Here is a 25,132-nt window from a genome sequence, read left to right as displayed (position 1 = left end):
GCCAGACTACCTAACTGCTCTTCCCTTCTGACCTGATCTTCCTGACTGCCTAACTGCTCTCTCCTCCAGGCCTGATCCCCCTTGCTGCCTAACTTCTTTTCCCTTCTGGCCTGATCCCCCTGACTGCCTACCTTCTCTCTCCTCCTGGCCTGATCCCCTGACTGACTACCTGCTCTCTCCTCCTGGACTGATCCCTGTGACTGCCTACCTGCTCTCTCCTCCTGGCCTGATCCCGCTGACTGCCTACCTGCTCTCTCCTCCTGGCCTGATCCCCCTGACTGCCTACCTGCTCTCTCCTCCTGGACTGATCCCCCTGACTGCCTACATGCTCTTCCCTTCTGTCCTGATCCCCCTGAATGCCTAAATCCTCTTCCCGTCTAGCCTGATCCCCTGACTGCCTACCTGCTCTCTCATCCTGACCTGATCCCCCAGACTGCGTACCTGCTATCTCCTGGCCTGATCCCCCTGACTGCCTACCTGCTCTCTCCTCCTGGCCTGATCCCCCTGACTGCCTACCTGCTCTCTCCTCCTGGCTGATCCCCCTGACTTCCTACCTGCTCTCTCCTCCTGGCCTATCCCCCTGACTGCCTACCTGCTCTCTGATCCTAGCCTGATCCCCCTGACTGCCTACCTGCTCTCATTCCCCCTGCCTGATGCACCTGACTGCCTACCTGCTCTCTCCTCCTTGCCTGATCCCCCTGACTGCCTACCTGCTCTCTCCTACTGGCCTGATCCCCCTGAATGCCTACCTGCTCTCTCCTCCTGGCCTGATCCCCCTGACTGCCTACCTGCTCTCTCCTCCTGGACTGAATCCTCTGACTGCCTACCTGCTCTCTCCTCCTGGCCTGATCCCCCTGACTGCCTACCTGCTCTTCCCTTCCTGCCTAATCCCCCTGACTGCCTGCCTGCTCTCTCCTCCTGGCCTGATCCCACTGACTGCCTACCTGCTCTCTCCTCCTTGACTGAACCCCCTGACTGCCTACCTGCTCTCTCCTCCTGGCCTGATCCCCCTGACTGCCTACCTGCTCTTCCCTTCCTGCCTAATTCCCCTGACTGCCTACCTGCTCTCTCTTACTGGCCTGATCCCCCTGACTGCCTACCAGCTCTCTCCTCCTGGCCTGATCCTCTGACTGACTACCTGCTCTCTCCTCCTGGCCTGATCTCCCTGACTGCCTACCTGCTCTCTCCACCTAGCTGATCCCCCTGACTGCCTACCTGGCTCTCCTCCTGGCCTGATCCCCCTGACTGCCTACCTGCTCTCTCCTCCTGGCCTGATCGCCCTGACTGCCTACCTGCTCTCTCCTCCTGGCCTGATACCCCTGACTGCCTTCCTGCTCTCTCCTCCTGGCCTGATTCCCCTGACTGCTACCTGCTCTCTCCTGCTGGACTGATCCCCCTGACTGCCATCCTGCTCTTCCCTTCTGTCCTGACACCCCTGACTGCCTAACTGCTCTTCCATTCTAGTCTGAACCCCCGACTGCCTACCTGCTCTCTCCTCCTGGCCTGATCCCCCTGACTGCCTTCCTGCTCTCTCCTCCTGGCCTGATCCCCCTGACTGCCTACCTACTCTCTCCTCCTGGACTGATCCCCCTGACTGCCTAATTGCTCTCTCCTCCTGGCTGATCCCCTTGACTGCCTACCTGCTCTCTCCTCCTGGCCTGATCCCCCTGACTGCCTACCTGCTCGCTCCTCCTGGACTGATCCCCCTGACTGCCTACCTGCTTGCTCCTCTTGGCCTGATCCCCCTGACTGCCTACCTGCTCTTCCCTTCCGGCCTGATCCCCTGACTGCCTAACTGCTCTCTCCTCCTGGCTAATCCCCTGATTGCCTACCTGCTCTCTCCTCCTTGCCTGATCGCCGTGACTGCCTACCTACTCTGTCCTCCTGGCCTGATCCCCGGGACTGCCTACATGCTCTCTCCTCCTGGACTGATCCCACTGACTGCCTACCTGACTCTCCTCCTGGCCTGAACCCATGACTGCCTACCTGCTCTTCCCTTCCGCCCTGATCCCCCGCACTGCCTACCTGCTCTCTCCTCCTGGCTGATCCCCTGACTGCCTACCTGCTCTCTCCTCCTGGCCTGATCCCCCTGACTGCCTACCTGCTCTCTCCTTCTGGCCTGATCCCCCTGACTGCCTACCTGCTCTCTCCTCTTGGCCTTATCCCCCTGACTGCCTAACTGCTCTTTCCTTCTGGCCTTATCCCCCTGACTGGCTACCTGCTCTCTCCTCCTGACCTGATCCCCCTGACTGCCTACCTGCTCTCTCCTCCTGACCTGATCCTTCTGACTGCCTAATTGCACTCTCCTCCTGGCCTGATCTCCCTGACTGCCTACCTGCTCTCTCCTCCTGGCCTGAACCCCTTACTGCCTACCTGCTCTCTCCTCCTTGCCTGATCCCCTTGACTGCCTACCTGCTCTCTCCTCCTGGACTGATCCCCCTGACTGCCTACCTGCTCTCTCCTCCTGACCTGATCCCCCTGACTGCCTAACTGCTCTCTCCTCCTGGCCTGAACCCCTGACTGCCTACCTGCTCTCTCCTCCTGGCCTGATCCCCTGACTGCCTACCTGCTCTCTCCTCCTGGACTGATCCCCCTGACTGCCTAACTGCTCTTCCATTCTAGTCTGATCCACCCGACTGCCTACCTGCTCTCTCCTCCTGGCCTGATCCCCCTGACTGCCTTCCTGCTCTCTCCTCCTGGCCTGATCCCCCTGACTGCCTACCTACTCTCTCCTCCTGGACTGATCCCCCTGACTGCCTAACTGCTCTCTCCTCCTGGCTGATCCCCTTGACTGCCTACCTGCTCTCTCCTCCTGGCCTGATCCCCCTGACTGCCTAACTCCTCTTCCCTTCTGGCCTGATCCCCCTGACTGGCTAACTGCTCTCTCCTCCTGGCCTGATCCCCCTGACTGCCTACCTGCTCTCTCCTCCTGACCTGATCACCCTGACTGCCTAACTGCTCTTCCCTTCTGGCCTGATCCCACAGACTACCTAACTGCTCTTCCCTTCTGACCTGATCTTCCTGACTGCCTACCTGCTCTCTCCTCCTGGCCTCATCGCCAGACTACCTAACTGCTCTTCCCTTCTGACCTGATCTTCCTGACTGCCTAACTGCTCTCTCCTCCAGGCCTGATCCCCCTTGCTGCCTAACTTCTTTTCCCTTCTGGCCTGATCCCCCTGACTGCCTACCTTCTCTCTCCTCCTGGCCTGATCCCCTGACTGACTACCTGCTCTCTCCTCCTGGACTGATCCCTGTGACTGCCTACCTGCTCTCTCCTCCTGGCCTGATCCCGCTGACTGCCTACCTGCTCTCTCCTCCTGGCCTGATCCCCCTGACTGCCTACCTGCTCTCTCCTCCTGGACTGATCCCCCTGACTGCCTACATGCTCTTCCCTTCTGTCCTGATCCCCCTGAATGCCTAAATGCTCTTCCCGTCTAGCCTGATCCCCTGACTGCCTACCTGCTCTCTCATCCTGACCTGATCCCCCAGACTGCGTACCTGCTATCTCCTGGCCTGATCCCCCTGACTGCCTACCTGCTCTCTCCTCCTGGCCTGATCCCCCTGACTGCCTACCTGCTCTCTCCTCCTGGCTGATCCCCCTGACTGCCTACCTGCTCTCTCCTCCTGGCCTATCCCCCTGACTGCCTACCTGCTCTCTGATCCTAGCCTGATCCCCCTGACTGCCTACCTGCTCTCATTCCCCCTGCCTGATGCACCTGACTGCCTACCTGCTCTCTCCTCCTTGCCTGATCCCCCTGACTGCCTACCTGCTCTCTCCTACTGGCCTGATCCCCCTGAATGCCTACCTGCTCTCTCCTCCTGGCCTGATCCCCCTGACTGCCTACCTGCTCTCTCCTCCTGGACTGAATCCTCTGACTGCCTACCTGCTCTCTCCTCCTGGCCTGATCCCCCTGACTGCCTACCTGCTCTTCCCTTCCTGCCTAATCACCCTGACTGCCTGCCTGCTCTCTCCTCCTGGCCTGATCCCACTGACTGCCTACCTGCTCTCTCCTCCTTGACTGAACCCCCTGACTGCCTACCTGCTCTCTCCTCCTGGCCTGATCCCCCTGACTGCCTACCTGCTCTTCCCTTCCTGCCTAATTCCCCTGACTGCCTACCTGCTCTCTCTTACTGGCCTGATCCCCCTGACTGCCTACCAGCTCTCTCCTCCTGGCCTGATCCTCTGACTGACTACCTGCTCTCTCCTCCTGGCCTGATCTCCCTGACTGCCTACCTGCTCTCTCCACCTAGCTGATCCCCCTGACTGCCTACCTGGCTCTCCTCCTGGCCTGATCCCCCTGACTGCCTACCTGCTCTCTCCTCCTGGCCTGATCGCCCTGACTGCCTACCTGCTCTCTCCTCCTGGCCTGATACCCCTGACTGCCTTCCTGCTCTCTCCTCCTGGCCTGATTCCCCTGACTGCTACCTGCTCTCTCCTGCTGGACTGATCCCCCTGACTGCCATCCTGCTCTTCCCTTCTGTCCTGACCCCCCTGACTGCCTAACTGCTCTTCCATTCTAGTCTGATCCCCCCGACTGCCTACCTGCTCTCTCCTCCTGGCCTGATCCCCCTGACTGCCTTCCTGCTCTCTCCTCCTGGCCTGATCCCCCTGACTGCCTACCTACTCTCTCCTCCTGGACTGATCCCCCTGACTGCCTAATTGCTCTCTCCTCCTGGCTGATCCCCTTGACTGCCTACCTGCTCTCTCCTCCTGGCCTGATCCCCCTGACTGCCTAACTGCTCTTCCCTTCTGGCCTGATCCCCCTGACTGGCTACCTGCTCTCTCCTCCTGGCCTGATCCCCCTGACTGCCTACCTGCTCTCTCCTCCTGACCTGATCACCCTGACTGCCTAACTGCTCTTCCCTTCTGGCCTGATCCCACAGACTACCTAACTGCTCTTCCCTTCTGACCTGATCTTCCTGACTGCCTACCTGCTCTCTCCTCCTGGCCTCATTGCCAGACTACCTAACTGCTCTTCCCTTCTGACCTGATCTTCCTGACTGCCTAACTGCTCTCTCCTCCAAGCCTAATCCCCCTTGCTGCCTAACTGCTTTTCTCTTCTGGCCTGATCCCCCTGACTGCCTACCTTCTCTCTCCTCCTGGCCTGATCCATTGACTGACTACCTGCTCTCTCCTCCTGGACTGATCCCTGTGACTGCCTAACTGCTCTCTCCTCCTGGCCTGATCCCCCTGACTGCCTACCTGCTCTCTCCTCCTGGCCTGTTCCCGCTGACTGCCTACCTGCTCTCTCCTCCTGGCCTGATCCCCCTGACTGCCTACCTGCTCTTTCCTCCTGGACTGATCCCCCTGACTGCCTACATGCTCTTCCATTCTGTCCTGATCCCCCTGAATGCCGAACTGCTCTTCCCTTCTAGCCTGATCCCCCTGACTGCCTACCTGCTCTCTCATCCTGGCCTGATCCCCCTGACTGCGTACCTGCTATCTCCTTGCCTGATCCCCCTGACTGCCTACCTGCTCTCTCCTCCTGGCCTGATCCCCCTGACTGCCTACCTGCTCTCTCCTCCTGGCTGATCCCCCTGACTGCCTACCTGCTCTCTCCTCCTGGCCTATCCCCCTGACTGCCTACCTGCTCTCTGATCCTAGCCTGATCCCCCTGACTGCCTACCTGCTCTCTTTCCCCCTGCCTGATCCACCTGACTGCCTACCTGCTCTCTCCTCCTGGCCTGATCCCCCTGACTGCCTACCTGCTCTCTCCTTCTGGACTGATCCCCCTGTCTGCCTACCTGACTCTCCTCCTGGCCTGATCCCCCTGACTGCCTACCTTCTCTTCCCTTCCGGCCTGATCCCCCTGACTGCCTAACTGCTCTCTCCTCCTGGCTGATCCCCTTGACTGCCTACCTGCTCTCTCCTCCTGGCCTGATCCCCCTGACTGCCTAACTGCTCTTCCCTTCTGGCCTGATCCCCCTGACTGGCTACCTGCTCTCTCCTCCTGGCCTGATCCCCCTGACTGCCTACCTGCTCTCTCCTCCTGACATGATCCCCCTGACTGCCTAACTGCTCTTCCCTTCTGGCCTGATCCCACAGACTACCTAACTGCTCTTCCCTTCTGACCTGATCTTCCTGACTGCCTACCTGCTCTCTCCTCCTGGCCTCATCGCCAGACTACCTAACTGCTCTTCCCTTCTGACCTGATCTTCCTGACTGCCTAACTGCTCTCTCCTCCAGGCCTGATCCCCCTTGCTGCCTAACTGCTTTTCCCTTCTGGCCTGATCCCCCTGACTGCCTACCTTCTCTCTCCTCCTGGCCTGATCCCCTGACTGACTACCTGCTCTCTCCTCCTGGACTGATCCCTGTGACTGCCTAACTGCTCTCTCCTCCTGGCCTGATCCCCCTGACTGCCTACCTGCTCTCTCCTCCTGGCCTGATGCCGCTGACTGCCTACCTGCTCTCTCCTCCTGGCCTGATCCCCCTGACTGCCTACCTGCTCTCTCCTCCTGGACTGATCCCCCTGACTGCCTACATGCTCTTCCCTTCTGTCCTGATCCCCTTGAATGCCTAACAGTTCTTCCCGTCTAGCCTGATCCCCTGACTGCCTACCTGCTCTCTCTTCCTGGCCTGATCCCCCTGACTGCGTACCTGCTATCTCCTGGCCTGATCCCCCTGACTGCCTACCTGCTCTCTCCTCCTGGCCTGATCCCCCTGACTTCCTACCTGCTCTCTCCTCCTGGCTGATCCCCCTGACTGCCTACCTGCTCTCTCCTCCTGGCCTATCCCCCTGACTGCCTACCTGCTCTCTGATCCTAGCTTGATCCCCCTGACTGCCTACCTGCTCTCATTCCCCCTGCCTGATCCACCTGACTGCCTACCTGCTCTCTCCTCCTGGCCTGATCCCCCTGACTGCCTACCTGCTCTCTCGTACTGGCCTGATCCCCCTGAATGCCTACCTGCTCTCTCCTCCTGGCCTGATCCCCCTGACTGCCTGCCTGCTCTCTCCTCCTGGACTGAATCCTCTGACTGCCTACCTGCTCTCTCCTCCTGGCCTGATCCCCCTGACTGCCTATCTGCTCTTCCCTTCCTGCCTAATCCCCCTGACTGCCTGCTCTCTCCTCCTGGCTTGATCCCACTGACTGCCTACCTGCTCTCTCCTCCTTGACTGAACCCCCTGACTGCCTACCTGCTCTCTCCTCCTGGCCTGATCCCCCTGACTGCCTACCTGCTCTTCCCTTCCTGCCTAATCCCCCTGACTGCCTACCTGCTCTCTCCTACTGGCCTGATCCCCCTGACTGCCTACCAGCTCTCTCCTCCTGGCCTGATCCTCTGACTGACTACCTGCTCTCTCCTCCTGGCCTGATCTCCCTGACTGCCTACCTGTTCTCTCCACCTAGCTGATCCCCCTGACTGCCTACCTGCTCTCTCCTCCTGGCCTGATCCCCCTGACTGGCTAACTGCTCTTCCCTTCTGGCCTGATCCCACAGACTACCTAACTGCTCTTCCCTTCCGGCCTGATCCCCCTGACTGCCTACCTGCTCTCTCCTTCTGGACTGATCCCCCTGTCTGCCTACCTGACTCTCCTCCTGGCCTGATCCCCCTGACTGCCTACCTTCTCTTCCCTTCCGGCCTGATCCCCCTGACTGCCTACCTGCTCTCTCCTCCTGGCCTGATCCCCCTGACTGCCTACCTGCTCTCTCCTCCTGCCCTGATCGCCCTGACTGCCTACCTGCTCTCTCCTCCTGGCCTGATACCCCTGACTGCCTTCCTGCTCTCTCCTCCTGGCCTGATCCCCCTGACTGCTACCTGCTCTCTCCTGCTGGACTGATCCCCCTGACTGCATACCTGCTCTTCCCTTCTGTCCTGACCCCCCTGACTGCCTAACTGCTCTTCCATTCTAGTCTGATCCCCCCGACTGCCTACCTGCTCTCTCCTCCTGGACTGATCCCCCTGACTGCCTTCCTGCTCTCTCCTCCTGGCCTGATCCCCCTGACTGCCTACATACTCTCTCCTCCTGGACTGATTCCCCTGACTGCCTAACTGCTCTCTCTTCCTGGCCTGATCACCCTGACTGCCTACCTGCTCTCTCTTCCTGGCCTGATCCCGCTGACTGCCTACCTGCTCTCTCCTCCTGTCCTGATCCCCCTGACTGCCTACCTGCTCTCTCCTCCTGGACTGATCCCCCTGACTGCCTACATGCTCTTCCCTTCTGTCCTGATCCCCTTGAATGCCTAACTGCTCTTCCCTTCTAGCCTGATCCCCATGACTGCCTACCTGCTCTCTCATCCTGGCCTGATCCCCCTGACTGCGTACCTGCTATCTCCTGGCCTGATCCCCCTGACTGCCTACATGCTCTCTCCTCCTGGCCTGATCCCCCTGACTGCCTACCTGCTCTCTACTCCTGGCCTGATCCCCCTGACTGCCTACCTACTCTCTCCTCCTGGACTGATCCCCCTGACTGCCTAACTGCTCTCTCCTCCTGGCCTGATCCCCCTGACTGCCTACCTGCTCTCTCCTCCTGGACTGATCCCCCTGACTGCCTACCTGCTCTTCCCTTCTTTCCTGATCCCCCTGACTGCCTAACTGCTCTTCCATACTAGCCTGATTTTCCCGACTGCTTACCTGCTCTCTCCTCTTGGCCTGATTCCCCTGACTGCCTACCTGCTCTCTCCTCCTGGCCTGATCCCCCTGACTGCCTAACTGCTCTTCCCTTCTGGCCTGATCCCACAGACTACCTAACTGCTCTTCCCTTCCGGCCTGATACCCCTGACTGCCTACCTGCTCTCTCCTCCTGGCCTGATCCCCCTGACTGCCTACCTGCTCTCTCCTCCTGGCCTGATCCCCCTGATTGCCTAACTGCTCTTCCCTTCTGGACTGATCCCCCAGACTACCTAACTGCTCTTCCCTTCTGACCTGATCTTCCTGACTGCCTACCTGCTCTCTCCTCCTGGCCTCATCGCCAGACTACCTAACTGCTCTTCCCTTCTGACCTTATCTTCCTGACTGCCTAACTGCTTCTCCTCCAGGCCTGATCCCCCTTGCTGCCTAACTTATTTTCCCTTCTGGCCTGATCCCCCTGAATGCCTACCTGATCTCTCCTCCTGGACTGATCCCCCTGACTGCCTACCTGCTCTTCCCTTCTGTCCTGATCCCCCTGAATGCCTAACTGCTCTTCCCTTCTAGCCTGATCCCCCTGACTGCCTACCTGCTCTCTCATCCTGGCCTGATCCCTCTGACTGCCTACCTGCTCTCTGCTCCTGGCCTGATCCCCCTGACTGCCTACCTGCTCTCTCCTCCTGGCCTGATCCCCCTGACTGCCTACCTGCTCTCTCCTCCTGGCCTGATCCCCCTGACTGCCTACCTGCTCTCTCCTCCTGGCCTGATCCCACTGACTCCCTAACTGCTCTTCCATTCCTGCCTGATCCCAATCAATACCTAACTGCTCTTCCCTTCCAGCATGATCCCCCTGACTGCCTACCTGCTCTCTCCTCCTGGCCTGATCCCCATGACTGCCTACCTACTCTCTCCTCCTGGTCTGATCCCCCTGACTGCCTACCTGCTCTCTCCTCCTGGCCTGATCCCCCTGACTGCCTACCTGCTCTCTCCTCCTGGTCTGATCCACCTACTCCCTACCTGCTCTCTCCTCCTGGACTGATCCCCCTGACTGCCTACCTGCTCTCTCCTCCTGGCCTGATCCCCCTGACTGCCTACCTGCTCTCTCCTCCTGGCCTGATCCCACTGACTCCCTAACTGCTCTTCCATTCCTGCCTGATCCCAATCAATACCTAACTGCTCTTCCCTTCCAGCATGATCCCCCTGACTGCCTACCTGCTCTCTCCTCCTGGCCTGATCCCCATGACTGCCTACCTGCTCTCTACTCCTGGTCTGATCCCCCTGACTGCCTACCTGCTCTCTCCTCCTGGCCTGATCCCCCTGACTGCCTACCTGCTCTCTCCTCCTGGTCTGATCCACCTACTCCCTACCTGCTCTCTCCTCCTGGCCTGATCCCCCTGACTGCCTACATGCTCTCTCCTCCTGGCCTGATCCCCCTGACTGCCTACCTGCTCTTCCCTTCAGTCCTGATCCCCCTGACTGCCTAACTGCTCTCTCCTCCTGGCTGATCCCCTTGACTGCCTACCTGCTCTCTCCTCCTGGCTGATCCCCCTGACTGCCTACCTGCTCTCTCCTCCTGGCCTGATCCGCCTGACTGCCTAACTGCTCTTCCCTTCTGGACTGATCCCACAGACTACCTAACTGCTCTTCCCTTCCGGCCTGATCCCCCTGACTGCCTACCGGCTCTCTCCTCCTGGTCTGATCCCCCTGACTGCCTAACTGCTCTTCCCTTCTGGCCTGATCCCCCTGACTGCCTACCTGCTCTCTCCTCCTGGACTGATCCCCCTGACTGCCTACCTGCTCTCTCCGCCTGGACTGATCCCCCTGACTGCCTACCTGCTCTTCCATTCTGTCCTGATCCCCCTGACTGCCTAACTGCTCTTCCCTTCAGGCCTGATCCCCCCGACTGCCTACATGCTCTCTCCTCCTGGCCTTATCCCCCTGACTGCCTACCTGCTCTCTCCTCCTGGCCTGATCCCCCTGACTGCCTAACTGCTCTCTCCTCCTGGCCTGAACCCCCTTACTGGCTACCTGCTCTCTCCTCCTGGCCTGATCCCCCTGACTGCCTACCTGCTCTCTCCTCCTGACCTGATCCCCCTGACTGCCTAACTGCTCTCTCCTCCTGGCCTGATCCCCCTGACTGCCTACCTGCTCTCTCCTCCTGGCCTGAACCCCTGACTGCCTACCTGCTCTATCCTCCTGGCCTGAACCCCCTGACTGCCTACCTGCTCTCTCCTCCTGGACTGATCCACCTGACTGCCTAACTGCTCTTCCCTTCTGGCCTGATCCCACAGACTACCTAACTGCGCTTCCCTTCCGGCCTGATCCCCCTGACTACCTACCTGCTCTCTCCTCCTGGCCTGATCCCCCTGACTGCCTAACTGCTCTTCCCTTCTGGCCTGATCCCCCTGACTGGCTACGTGCTCTCTCCTCCGGGCCTGATCCCCCTGACTGCCTACCTGCTCTCTCCTCCTGACCTGATCCCCCTGACTGCCTAACTTCTCTCTCCTCCTGGCCTGATCCCCCTGACTGCCCACCTGCTCTGTCCTCCTGGCCTGATCCCCCTGACTGCCTACCTGCTCTCTTCTCCTGGCCTGATCCCCCTGACTGCCTACCTGCTCTCTTCTCCTGGCCTGATCCCCCTTACTGGCTACCTGCTCTCTCCTCCTGGCCTGATCCCCCTGACTGCCTACCTGCTCTCTCCTCCTGGACTGATCCCCCTGACTGCCTAACCGCTCTCTCCTCCTGTCTTGATCCACCTGACTGCCTACCTGCTCTATCTTCCTGGCCTGATCCCCCTGACTGCCTACCTGCTCTCTCCTCTGGCCTTATCCCCCTGACTGCCTACCTGCTCTTCCCTTCCGGCCTGACCCCCCTGACTAGCTACCTGCTCTCTCCTCCTGGTCTGATCCCCCTGACTGCCCACCTGCTCTGTCCTCCTGCCCTGATCCCCCTGACTGCCTACCTGCTCTCTTCTCCTGGCCTGATCCCGCTGACTGCCTACCTGCTCTCTCCTCCTGGCCTGATCCCCCTGACTGCCTACCTGCTCTCTCCTCCTGGACTGATCCCCCTGACTGCCTACATGCTCTTCCCTTCTGTCCTGATCCCCCTGAATGCCTAAATGCTCTTCCCTTCTAGCCTGATCCCCCTGACTGCCTACCTGCTCTCTCATCCTGGCCTGATCCCCCTGACTGCGTACCTGCTATCTCCTGATCCCCCTGAAAGCCTACCTGCTCTCTCCTCCTGGCCTGATCCCCCTGACTGCCTACCTGCTCTCTCCTCCTGGCTGATCCCCCTGACTGCCTACCTGCTCTCTCCTCCTGGCCTATGCCCCTGACTGCCTACCTGCTCTCTGATCCTAGCCGGATCCCCCTGACTACCTACCTGCTCTCTTTCCCCCTGCCTGATCCACCTGACTGCCTACCTGCTCTCTCCTCCTGGCCTGATCCCCCTGACTGCCTACCTGCTCTCTCCTACTGGCCTGATCCCCCTGAATGCCTACCTGCTCTCTCCTCCTGGCCTGATCCCACTGACTGCCTACCTGCTCTCTCCTCCTGGACTGAACCCCCTGACTGCCTACCTGCTCTCTCCTCCTGGCCTGATCCCCCTGACTGCCTACCTGCTCTTCCCTTCCTGCCTAATCCCCCTGACTGCCTACCTGCTCTCTCCTCCTGGCCTGATCCCACTGACTGCCTACCTGCTCTCTCCTCCTGGCCTGATCCCCCTGACTGCCTACCTGCTCGCTCCTCCTGGACTGATCCCCCTGACTGCCTACCTGCTTGCTCCTCTTGGCCTGATCCCCCTGACTGCCTACCTGCTCTTCCCTTCCGGCCTGATCCCCTGACTGCCTAACTGCTCTCTCCTCCTGGCTAATCCCCTGATTGCCTACCTGCTCTCTCCTCCTTGCCTGATCGCCGTGACTGCCTACCTACTCTGTCCTCCTGGCCTGATCCCCGGGACTGCCTACATGCTCTCTCCTCCTGGACTGATCCCACTGACTGCCTACCTGACTCTCCTCCTGGCCTGAACCCATGACTGCCTACCTGCTCTTCCCTTCCGCCCTGATCCCCCGCACTGCCTACCTGCTCTCTCCTCCTGGCTGATCCCCTGACTGCCTACCTGCTCTCTCCTCCTGGCCTGATCCCCCTGACTGCCTACCTGCTCTCTCCTTCTGGCCTGATCCCCCTGACTGCCTACCTGCTCTCTCCTCCTGGCCTTATCCCCCTGACTGCCTAACTGCTCTTTCCTTCTGGCCTTATCCCCCTGACTGGCTACCTGCTCTCTCCTCCTGACCTGATCCCCCTGACTGCCTACCTGCTCTCTCCTCCTGACCTGATCCTTCTGACTGCCTAATTGCACTCTCCTCCTGGCCCGATCTCCCTGACTGCCTACCTGCTCTCTCCTCCTGGCCTGAACCCCTTACTGCCTACCTGCTCTCTCCTCCTTGCCTGATCCCCTTGACTGCCTACCTGCTCTCTCCTCCTGGACTGATCCCCCTGACTGCCTACCTGCTCTCTCCTCCTGACCTGATCCCCCTGACTGCCTAACTGCTCTCTCCTCCTGGCCTGAACCCCTGACTGCCTACCTGCTCTCTCCTCCTGGCCTGATCCCCTGACTTCCTACCTGCTCTCTCCTCCTGGACTGATCCCCCTGACTGCCTAACTGCTCTTCCATTCTAGTCTGATCCACCCGACTGCCTACCTGCTCTCTCCTCCTGGCCTGATCCCCCTGACTGCCTTCCTGCTCTCTCCTCCTGGCCTGATCCCCCTGACTGCCTACCTACTCTCTCCTCCTGGACTGATCCCCCTGACTGCCTAACTGCTCTCTCCTCCTGGCTGATCCCCTTGACTGCCTACCTGCTCTCTCCTCCTGGCCTGATCCCCCTGACTGCCTAACTGCTCTTCCCTTCTGCCTGATCCCCCTGACTGGCTAACTGCTCTCTCCTCCTGGCCTGATCCCCCTGACTGCCTACCTGCTTTCTCCTCCTGACCTGATCACCCTGACTGCCTAACTGCTCTTCCCTTCTGGCCTGATCCCACAGACTACCTAACTGCTCTTCCCTTCTGACCTGATCTTCCTGACTGCCTACCTGCTCTCTCCTCCTGGCCTCATCGCCAGACTACCTAACTGCTCTTCCCTTCTGACCTGATCTTCCTGACTGCCTAACTGCTCTCTCCTCCAGGCCTGATCCCCCTTGCTGCCTAACTTCTTTTCCCTTCTGGCCTGATCCCCCTGACTGCCTACCTTCTCTCTCCTCCTGGCCTGATCCCCTGACTGACTACCTGCTCTCTCCTCCTGGCCTCATCGCCAGACTACCTAACTGCTCTTCCCTTCTGACCTGATCTTCCTGACTGCCTACCTGCTCTCTGCTCCTGGCCTGATCCCCCTTGCTGCCTAACTTCTTTTCCCTTCTGGCCTGATCCCCCTGACTGCCTACCTTCTCTCTCCTCCTGGCCTGATCCCCTAACTGACTACCTGCTCTCTCCTCCTGGACTGATCCCTGTGACTGCCTAACTGCTCTCTCCTCCTGGCCTGATCCCCCTGACTGCCTACCTGCTCTCTCCTCCTGGCCTGATCCCGCTGACTGCCTACCTGCTCTCTCCTCCTGGCCTGATCCCCCTGACTGCCTACCTGCTCTCTCCTCCTGGACTGATCCCCCTGACTGCCTACATGCTCTTCCCTTCTGTCCTGATCCCCCTGAATGCCTAACTGCTCTTCCCGTCTAGCCTGATCCCCTGACTGCCTACCTGCTCTCTCCTGGCCTGATCCCCCTGACTGCATACCTGCTCTCTCCTCCTGGCCTGATCCCCCTGACTGCCTACCTGCTCTCTCCTCCTGGCTGATCCCCCTGACTGCCTACCTGCTCTCTCCTCCTGGCCTATCCCCCTGACTGCCTACCTGCTCTCTGATCCTAGCCTGATCCCCCTGACTGCCTACTTGCTCTCATTCCCCCTGCCTGATCCACCTGACTGCCTACCTGCTCTCTCCTCCTGGCCTGATCCCCCTGACTGCCTTCCTGCTCTCTCCTCCTGGCCTGATCCCCCTGACTGCCTACCTACTCTCTCCTCCTGGACTGATCCCCCTGACTGCCTAACTGCTCTCTTTTCCTGGCCTGATCACCCTGACTGCCTACCTGCTCTCTCTTCCTGGCCTGATCCCGCTGACTGCCTACCTGCTCTCTCCTCCTGTCCTGATCCCCCTGACTGCCTACCTGCTCTCTCCTCCTGGACTGATCCCCTTGACTGCCTACATGCTCTTCCCTTCTGTCCTGATCCCCCTGAATGCCTAACTGCTCTTCCCTTCTAGCCTGATCCCCCTGACTGCCTACCTGCTCTCTACTCCTGGCCTGATCCCCCTGACTGCCTACCTACTCTCTCCTCCTGGACTGATCCCCCTGACTGCCTACCTACTCTCTCCTCCTGGCCTGATCCCCCTGACTGCCTATCTGCTCTCTCCTCCTGGCCTGATCCCACTGACTGCCTACCTGCTCTCTCCTCCTGGCCTGATACCCCTGACTACCTACCTGCTCTCTCCTCCTGGACTGATCCCGCTGACTGCCTACCTGCTCTCTCCTCCTGTCCTGATCCCCCTGACTGCCTACCTGCTCTCTCCTCCTGGACTGATCCCCCTGACTGCCAACATGTTCTTCCCTTCTGTCCTGATCCCCCTGAATGCCTAACTGCTCTTCCCTTCTACCCTGATCCCCCTGACTGCCTACCTGCTCTCAAATCCTGGCCTGATCCCCCTGACTGCGTACCTGCTATCTCCTGGCCTGATTCCCCTGACTGTCTACATGCTCTCTCCTCCTGTCCTGATCCCCCTGACTGCCTACCTGCTCTCTCCTCCTGGACTGATCCCCCTGACTGCCTACATGTTCTTCCCTTCTGTCCTGATCCCCCTGAATGCCTAATGGCTCTTCCCTTCTAGCCTGATCCCCCTGACTGCCTACCTGCTCTCAAATCCTGGCCTGATCCCCCTGACTGCGTACCTGCTATCTCCTGGCCTGATTCCCCTGACTGCCTACATGCTCTCTCCTCCTGGCCTGATCCCCCTGACTGCCTACCTGCTCTCTACTCCTGGCCTGATCCTCCTGACTGCCTACCTGCTCTTCCCTTCTGTCCTGATCCCCCTGACTGCCTAACTGCTCTTCCCTTCAGGCCTGATCCCCCCGAATGCCTACATGCTCTCTCCTCCTGGCCTTATCCCCCTGACTGCCTACCTGCTCTCTCCTCCTGGCCTGATCCCCCTGACTGCCTAACTGTTCTCTCCTCCTGGCCTGAACCCCCTTCCTGGCTACCTGCTCTCTCCTCCTGGCCTGATCCCCCTGACTGCCTACCTGCTCTCTCCTCCTGACCTGATCCCCCTGACTGCCTAACTGCTCTCTCCTCCTGGCCTGATCCCCCTGACTGCCTACCTGCTCTCTCCTCCTGGCCTGAACCCCTGACTGCCTACCTGCTCTATCCTCCTGGCCTGAACCCCCTGACTGCCTACCTGCTCTCTCCTCCTGGACTGATCCACCTGACTGCCTAACTGCTCTTCCCTTCTGGCCTGATCCCACATACTACCTAACTGCGCTTCCCTTCCGGCCTGATCCCCCTGACTGCCTACCTACTCTCTCCTCCTGGCCTGATCCCCCTGACTGCCTAACTGCTCTTCCCTTCTGGCCTGATCCCCCTGACTGGCTACCTGCTCTCTCCTCCTGGCCTGATCCCCCTGACTGCCTACCTGCTCTTCCCTTCCTGCCTAATCCCCCTGACTGCCTGCCTGCCTTCTCCTCCTGGCCTGATCCCACTGACTGCCTACCTGCTCTCTCCTCCTTGACTGAACCCCCTGACTGCCTACCTGCTCTCTCCTCCTGGCCTGATCCCCCTGACTGCCTACCTTATCTTCCCTTCCTGCCTAATTCCCCTGACTGCCTACCTGCTCTCTCCTACTGGCCTGATCCCCCTGACTGCCTACCAGCTCTCTCCTCCTGGCCTGATCCTCTGACTGACTACCTGCTCTCTCCTCCTGGCCTGATCTCCCTGACTGCCTACCTGCTCTCTCCACCTAGCTGATCCCCCTGAATGCCTACCTGCTCTCTCCTCCTGCCCTGATACCCCTGACTGCCTTCCTGCTCTCTCCTCCTGGCCTGATCCCCCTGACTGCTACCTGCTCTCTCCTGCTGGACTGATCCCCCTGACTGCCTACCTGCTCTTCCCTTCTGTCCTGACCCCCCTGACTGCCTAACTGCTCTTCCATTCTAGTCTGATCCCCGGGACTGCCTACCTACTCTCTCCTCCTGGCCTGATCCCCCTGACTGCCTTCCTGCTCTCTCCTCCTATCCTGATCCCCCTGACTGCCTACCTACTCTCTCCTCCTAGACTGATCCCCCTGACTGCCTAACTGCTCTCTCCTCCTGGCTGATCCCCTTGACTGCCTACCTGCTCTCTCCTCCTGGCCTGATCCCCCTGACTGCCTAACTGCTCTTCCCTTCTGGCCTGATCCCCCTGACTGGCTACCTGCTCTCTCCTCCTGGCCTGATCCCCCTGACTGCCTACCTGCTCTCTCCTCCTGACCTGATCACCCTGACTGCCTAACTGCTCTTCCCTTCTGGCCTGATCCCACAGACTACCTAACTGCTCTTCCCTTCTGACCTGACCTTCCTGACTGCCTACCTGCTCTCTCCTCCTGGCCTCATCGCCAGACTACCTAACTGCTCTTCCCTTCTGACCTGATCTTCCTGACTGCCTAACTGCTCTCCCCTCCAGGCCTGATCCCCCTTGCTGCCTAACTTCTTTTCCCTTCTGGCCTGATCCCCCTGACTGCCTACCTTCTCTCTCCTCCTGGCCTGATCCCCTGACTGACTACCTGCTCTCTCCTCCTGGACTGATCCCTGTGACTGCCTAACTGCTCTCTCCTCCTGGCCTGATCCCCCGGACTGCCTACCTGCTCTCTCCTCCTGGCCTGATCCCGCTGACTGCCTACCTGCTCTCTCCTCCTGGCCTGATCCCCCTGACTGCCTACCTGCTCTCTCCTCCTGGACTGATCCCCCTCTCTGCCTACATGCTCTTCCCTTCTGTCCTGATCCCCCTGAATGCCTAACTGCTCTTCCCGTCTAGCCTGATCCCCTGACTGCCTCCCTGCTCTCTCATCCTGACCTGATCCCCCTGACTGCGTACGTGCTATCTCCTGGCCTGATCCCCCTGACTGCCTACCTGCTCTCTCCTCCTGGCCTGATCCCCCTGACTGCCTACCTGCTCTCTCCTCCTGGCTGATCCCCCTGACTGCCTACCTGCTCTCTCCTCCTGGCCTATCCCCCTGACTGCCTACCTGCTCTCTGATCCTAGCCTGATCCCCCTGACTGCCTACCTGCTCTCATTCCCCCTCCCTGATGCACCTGACTGCCTACCTGCTCTCTCCTCCTTGCCTGATCCCCCTGACTGCCTACCTGCTCTCTCCTACTGGCCTGATCCCCCTGAATGCCTACCTGCTCTCTCCTCCTGGCCTGATCCCTCTGACTGCCTACCTGCTCTCTCCTCCTGGACTGAATCCTCTGACTGCCTACCTGCTCTCTCCTCCTGGCCTGATCCCCCTGACTGCCTACCTGCTCTTCCCTTCCTGCCTAATCCCCCTGACTGCCTGCCTGCTCTCTCCTCTTGGCCTGATCCCACTGACTGCCTACCTGCTCTCTCCTCCTTGACTGAACCCCCTGACTGCCTACCTGCTCTCTCCTCCTGGCCTGATCCCCCTGACTGCCTACCTGCTCTTCCCTTCCTGCCTAATTCCCCTGACTGCCTACCTGCTCTCTCCTACTGGCCTGATCCCCCTGACTGCCTACCAGCTCTCTCCTCCTGGCCTGATCCTCTGACTGACTACCTGCTCTCTCCTCTTGGCCTGATCTCCCTGACTGCCTACCTGCTCTCTCCAACTAGCTGATCCCCCTGACTGCCTACCTGCTCTCTCCTCCTGGCCTGATCCCCCTGACTGCCTACCTGCTCTCTCCTCCTGGCCTGATCGCCCTGACTGCCTACCTGCTCTCTCCTCCTGGCCTGATACCACTGACTGCCTTCCTGCTCTCTCTTCCTGGCCTGATCCCCCTGACTGCTACCTGCTCTCTCCTGCTGGACTGATCCCCCTGACTGCCTACCTGCTCTTCCCTTCTGTCCTGACCCCCCTGACTGCCTAACTGCTCTTCCATTCTAGTCTGATCCCCCCGACTGCCTACCTGCTCTCTCCTCCTGGCCTGATCCCCCTGACTGCCTTCCTGCTCTCTGCTCCTGGCCTGATCCCCCTGACTGCCTACCTACTCTCTCCTCCTGGACTGATCCCCCTGACTGCCTAACTGCTCTCTCCTCCTGGCTGATCCCCTTGACTGCCTACCTGCTCTCTCCTCCTGGCCTGATCCCCCTGACTGGCTAACTGCTCTTCCCTTCTGGCCTGATCCCCCTGACTGGCTACCTGCTCTCTCCTCCTGGCCTGATCCCCCTGACTGCCTACCTGCTCTCTCCTCCTGACCTGATCACCCTGACTGCCTAACTGCTCTTCCCTTCTGGCCTGATCCCACAGACTACCTAACTGCTCTTCCCTTCTGACCTGATCTTCCTGACTGCCTACCTGCTCTCTCCTCCTGGCCTCATCGCCAGACTACCTAACTGCTCTTCCCTTCTGACCTGATCTTCCTGACTGCCTAACTGCTCTCTCCTCCAGGCCTGATCCCCCTTGCTGCCTAACTTCTTTTCCCTTCTGGCCTGATCCCCCTGACTGCCTACCTTCTCTCTCCTCCTGGCCTGATCCCCTGACTGACTACCTGCTCTCTCCTCCTGGACTGATCCCTGTGACTGCCTAACTGATCTCTCCTCCTGGCCTGATCCCCCTGACTGCCTACCTGCTCTCTCCTCCTGGCCTGATCCCGCTGACTGCCTACCTGCTCTCTCCTCCTGGCCTGATCCCCCTGACTGCCTACCTGCTCTCTCCTCCTGGACTGATCCCCCTGACTGCCTACATGCTCTTCCCTTCGGTCCTGATCCCCCTGAATGCCTAACTGCTCTTCCCGTCTAGCCTGATCCCCTGACTGCCTACCTGCTATCTCCTGGCCTGATCCCCCTGACTGCCTGCCTGCTCTCTCCTCCTGGCCTGATCCCCCTGACTGCCTACCTGCTCTCTCCTCCTGGCTGATCCCCCTGACTGCCTACCTGCTCTCTCCTCCTGGCCTATCCCCCTGACTGCCTACCTGCTCTCTGATCCTAGCCTGATCCCCCTGACTGCCTACATGCTCTCATTCCCCCTGCCTGATGCACCTGACTGCCTATCTGCTCTCTCCTCCTTGCCTGATCCCCCTGACTGCCTACCTGCTCTCTCCTACTGGCCTGATCCCCCTGAATGCCTACCTGCTCTCTCCTCCTGGCCTGATCCCCCTGACTGCCTACCTGCTCTCTCCTCCTGGACTGAATCCTCTGACTGCCTACCTGCTCTCTCCTCCTGGCCTGATCCCCCTGACTGCCTACCTGCTCTTCCCTTCCTGCCTAATCCCCCTGACTGCCTGCCTGCTCTCTCCTCCTGGCCTGATCCCACTGACTGCCTACCTGCTCTCTCCTCCTTGACTGAACCCCCTGACTGCCTACCTGCTCTCTCCTCCTGGCCTGATCCCCCTGACTGCCTACCTGCTCTTCCCTTCCTGCCTAATTCCCCTGACTGCCTACCTGCTCTCTCCTACTGGCCTGATCCCCCTGACTGCCTACCAGCTCTCTCCTCCTGGCCTGATCCTCTGACTGACTACCTGCTCTCTCCTCCTGGCCTGATCTCCCTGACTGCCTACCTGCTCTCTCCACCTAGCTGATCCCCCTGACTGCCTACCTGCTCTCTCCTCCTGGCCTGATCCCCCTAACTGCCTACCTGCTCTCTCCTCCTGGCCTGATACCCCTGACTGCCTTCCTGCTCTCTCCTCCTGGCCTGATCCCCCTGACTGCTACCTGCTCTCTCCTGCTGGACTGATCCCCCTGACTGCCTACCTGCTCTTCCCTTCTGTCCTGACCCCCCTGACTGCCTAACTGCTCTTCAATTCTAGTCTGATCCCCCCGACTGCCTACCTGCTCTCTGCTCCTGGCCTGATCCCCCTGACTGCCTTCCTGCTCTCTCCTCCTGGCCTGATCCCCCTGACTGCCTACCTACTCTCTCCTCCAGGACTGATCCCCCTGACTGCCTAACTGCTCTCTCTTCCTGGCCTGATCACCCTGACTGCCTACCTGCTCTCTCTTCCTGGCCTGATCCCGCTGACTGCCTACCTGCTCTCTCCTCCTGTCCTGATCCCCCTGACTGCCTACCTGCTCTCTCCTCCTGGACTGATCCCCTTGACTGCCTACATGCTCTTCCCTTCTGTCCTGATCCCCCTGAATGCCTAACTGCTCTTCCCTTCTAGCCTGATCCCCATGACTGCCTACCTGCTCTCTCATCCTGGCCTGATCCCCCTGACTGCGTACCTGCTATCTCCTGGCCTGATCCCCCTGACTGCCTACATGCTCTCTCCTCCTGGCCTGATCCCCCTGACTGCCTACCTGCTCTCTACTCCTGGCCTGATCCCCCTGACTGCCTACCTACTCTCTCCTCCTGGACTGATCCCCCTGACTGCCTAACTGCTCTCTCCTCCTGGCCTGATCCCCCTGACTGCCTATCTGCTCTCTCCTCCTGGCCTGATCCCACTGACTGCCTACCTGCTCTCTCCTCCTGGCCTGATACCCCTGACTACCTACCTGCTCTCTCCTCCTGGACTGATCCCGCTGACTGCCTACCTGCTCTCTCCTCCTGTCCTGATCCCCCTGACTGCCTACCTGCTCTCTCCTCCTGGACTGATCCCCCTGACTGCCTACATGTTCTTCCCTTCTGTCCTGATCCCCCTGAATGCCTAACTGCTCTTCCCTTCTAGCCTGATCCCCCTGACTACCTACCTGCTCTCAAATCCTGGCCTGATCCCACTGACTGCGTACCTGCTATCTCCTGGCCTGATTCCCCTGACTGTCTACATGCTCTCTCCTCCTGTCCTGATCCCCCTGACTGCCTACCTGCTCTCTCCTCCTGGACTGATCCCCCTGACTGCCTACATGTTCTTCCCTTCTGTCCTGATCCCCCTGAATGCCTAAGGGCTCTTCCCTTCTAGCCTGATCCCCCTGACTGCCTACCTGCTCTCAAATCCTGGCCTGATCCCCCTGACTGCGTACCTGCTATCTCCTGGCCTGATTCCCCTGACTCCCTACATGCTCTCTCCTCCTGGCCTGATCCCCCTGACTGCCTACCTGCTCTCTACTCCTGGCCTGATCCTCCTGACTGCCTACCTGCTCTTCCCTTCTGTCCTGATCCCCCTGACTGCCTAACTGCTCTTCCCTTCAGGCCTGATCCCCCCGAATGCCTACATGCTCTCTCCTCCTGGCCTTATCCCCCTGACTGCCTACCTGCTCTCTCCTCCTGGCCTGATCCCCCTGACTGCCTAACTGTTCTCTCCTCCTGGCCTGAACCCCCTTACTGGCTACCTGCTCTCTCCTCCTGGCCTGATCCCCCTGACTGCCTACCTGCTCTCTCCTCCTGACCTGATCCCCCTGACTGCCTAACTGCTCTCTCCTCCTGTCCTGATCCCCCTGACTGCCTACCTGCTCTCTCCTCCTGGCCTGAAACACTGACTGCCTACCTGCTCTATCCTCCTGGCCTGAACCCCCTGACTGCCTACCTGCTCTCTCCTCCTGGACTGATCCACCTGACTGCCTAACTGCTCTTCCCTTCTGGCCTGATCCCACAGACTACCTAACTGCGCTTCCCTTCCGGCCTGATCCCCCTGACTGCCTACCTACTCTCTCCTCCTGGCCTGATCCCCCTGACTGCCTAACTGCTCTTCCCTTCTGGCCTGATCCCCCTGGCTGGCTACCTGCTCTCTCCTCCTGGCCTGATCCCCCTGACTGCCTACCTGCTCTCTCCTCCTGACCTGATCCCCCTGACTGCCTAACTTCTCTCTCATCCTGGCCTGATCAACCTGACTGCCCACCTACTCTGTCCTCCTGGCCTGATCCCCCTGACTGCCTAACTGCTCTTCCCTTCTGGCCTGATCCAACAGACTACCTAACTGCGCTTCCCTTCCGGCCTGATCCCCCTAACTGCCTACCTGCTCTCTCCTCCTGGACTGATCCCACTGACTGCCTACCTGCTCTCTCCTCCTGGACTGATCCCCCTGACTGCCTAACTGCTCTCTCCTCCTGGCTTGATCCACCTGACTGCCTACCTGCTCTCTCCTCCTGGCCTCATCCCCAGACTACCTAACTGCTCTTCCCTTCTGACCTGATATTCCTGACTGCCTACCTGCTCTCTCTTCCTGGCCTCATCCCCAGACTACCTAACTGCTCTTCCCTTCTGACCTGATCTTCCTGACTGCCTACCTGCTCTCTCCTCCGGCCTCATCCTCAGACTACCTAACTGCTCTTCCCTTCTGACCTGATATTCCTGACTGCCTACCTGCTCTCTCCTCCTGGCCTCATCCCCAGACTACCTAACTGCTCTTCCCTTTTGACCTGATCTTCCTGACTGACTAACTGCTCTCTCCTCCTGGCCTGATCCCCTGACTGCCTACCTTCTCTCTCCTCCTGGCCTGATCCCATGACTGCCTACCTGCTCTCTCCTCCTGGACTGATCCCCGTGACTGCCTAACTGCTCTCTCCTCCTGGCCTGATCCCCCTGACTGCCTACCTGCTCTCTCCTCCTGGCTTGATCCCACTGACTGCCTACCTGCTCTCTCCTCCTAGCCTGATACCCCTGACTGCCTACCTGCTCTCTCCTCCTGGACTGATCCCCTTGACTGCCTACCTGCACTTCCCTTCTTTCCTGATCCCCCTGACTGCCTAACTGCTCTTCCATTCTAGCCTGATCCCCCTGACTGCCTACCTGCTCTCTCCTCCTGGCCTGATCCCCTGACTGCCTACCTGCACTCTCCTCCTGGCCTGATCCCCCTGACAGCCTAACTGCTCTTCCCTTCTGGCCTGATCCCACAGACTACCTAACTGCTCTTCCCTTCAGGCCTGATTCCCCTGACTGCTTACCTGCTCTCTCCTCCTGGCCTGATCCCCCTGACTGCCTACCTACTCTCTCCTCCTGGCCTGATCCCCCTGACTGCCTACCTGCTCTATCCTCCTGGCCTGATCCCCTGACTGCCTAACTGCTCTTCCCTTCCTGCCTGATCCCAATGACTACTTAACTGCTCTTCCCTTCCAGCATTATCCCCCTGACTGCCTACTTGCTCTCTCCCCTGGCTTGATCCCCATGACTGCCAACCTGCTCTCTCCTCCTGGACTGATCCCCCTGACTGCCTACCTGCTCTCTCCTCCTGGCCTGATCCCCCTGACTGCCTACCTGCTCTCTCCTCCTGGACTGATCCCCCTGACTGCCTACCTGCTCTCTCCTCCTGGCCTGATCCCCCTGACTGCCTACCTACTCTATCCTCCTGGCCTGATCCCCCTGACTGCCTACCTGCTCTATCCTCCTGGCATGATCTCCTGACTGCCTACCTGCTCTTCCCTTCTGACCTGATCTTCCTGACTGCCTACCTGCTCTCTCCTCCTGGCCTCATCCCCCAGACTACCTAACTGCTCTTCCCTTCTGACCTATTATTCCTGACTGCCTACCTGCTCTCTCCTCCTGGCCTCATCCCCAGACTACCTAACTGCTCTTCCCTTCTGACCTGATCTTCCTGACTGCCTACCTGCTCTCTCCTCCGGCCTCATCCTCAGACTACCTAACTGCTCTTCCCTTTTGACCTGATCTTCCTGACTGCCTAACTGCTCTCTCCTCCTGGCCTGATCCCCTGACTGCCTACCTTCTCTCTCCTCCTGGCCTGATCCCCTGACTGCCTACCTGCTCTCTCCTCCTGGCATGATCCCCCTGACTGCCTACCTGCACTCTCTTCCTGGCCTGATCCCCCTGACCTCCTAACTGCTCTTCCCTTTTGGCCTGATCCCACAGACTACCTAACTGCTCTTCCCTTCCGGCCTGATTCCCCTGACTGCCTACCTGCTCTCTCCTCCTGGCCTGATCCCCCTGACTGCCTACCTACTCTCTCCTCCTGGCCTGATCCCCCTGACTGCCTACCTGCTCTATCCTCCTGGCCTGATCCCCTGACTGCCTAACTGCTCTTCCCTTCCTGCCTGATCCCAATGACTACCTAACTGCTCTTCCCTTCCAGCATTATCCCCCTGACTTCCTACCTGCTCTCTCCCCTGGCCTGATCCATATGACTGCCTACCTGCTCTCTCCTCCTGGACTGATCCCCCTGACTGACTACCTGCTCTCTCCTCCTGGCCTGATCCCCCTGACTGCCTACCTGCTCTCTCCTCCTAGACTGATCCCCCTGACTGCCTACCTGCTCTCTCCTCCTGGCCTGATCCCCCTGACTGCCTACCTACTATCTCCTCCTGGCCTGATCCCCCTGACTGCCTACCTGTTCTATCCTCCTGGCCTGATCCCCTGACTGCCTAACTGCTCTTCCCTTCCTGCCTGATCCCAATGACTACCTAACTGCTCTTCCCTTCCAGCATTATCCCCCTGACTGCCTACCTGCTC

The sequence above is a fragment of the Cnephaeus nilssonii genome, assembly GCF_951640355.1.
Source record: "Cnephaeus nilssonii genome assembly, chromosome: Y".
Lineage (NCBI taxonomy): Eukaryota > Metazoa > Chordata > Mammalia > Chiroptera > Vespertilionidae > Cnephaeus > Cnephaeus nilssonii.
Note: the sequence above shows the minus strand (reverse complement) of the source record.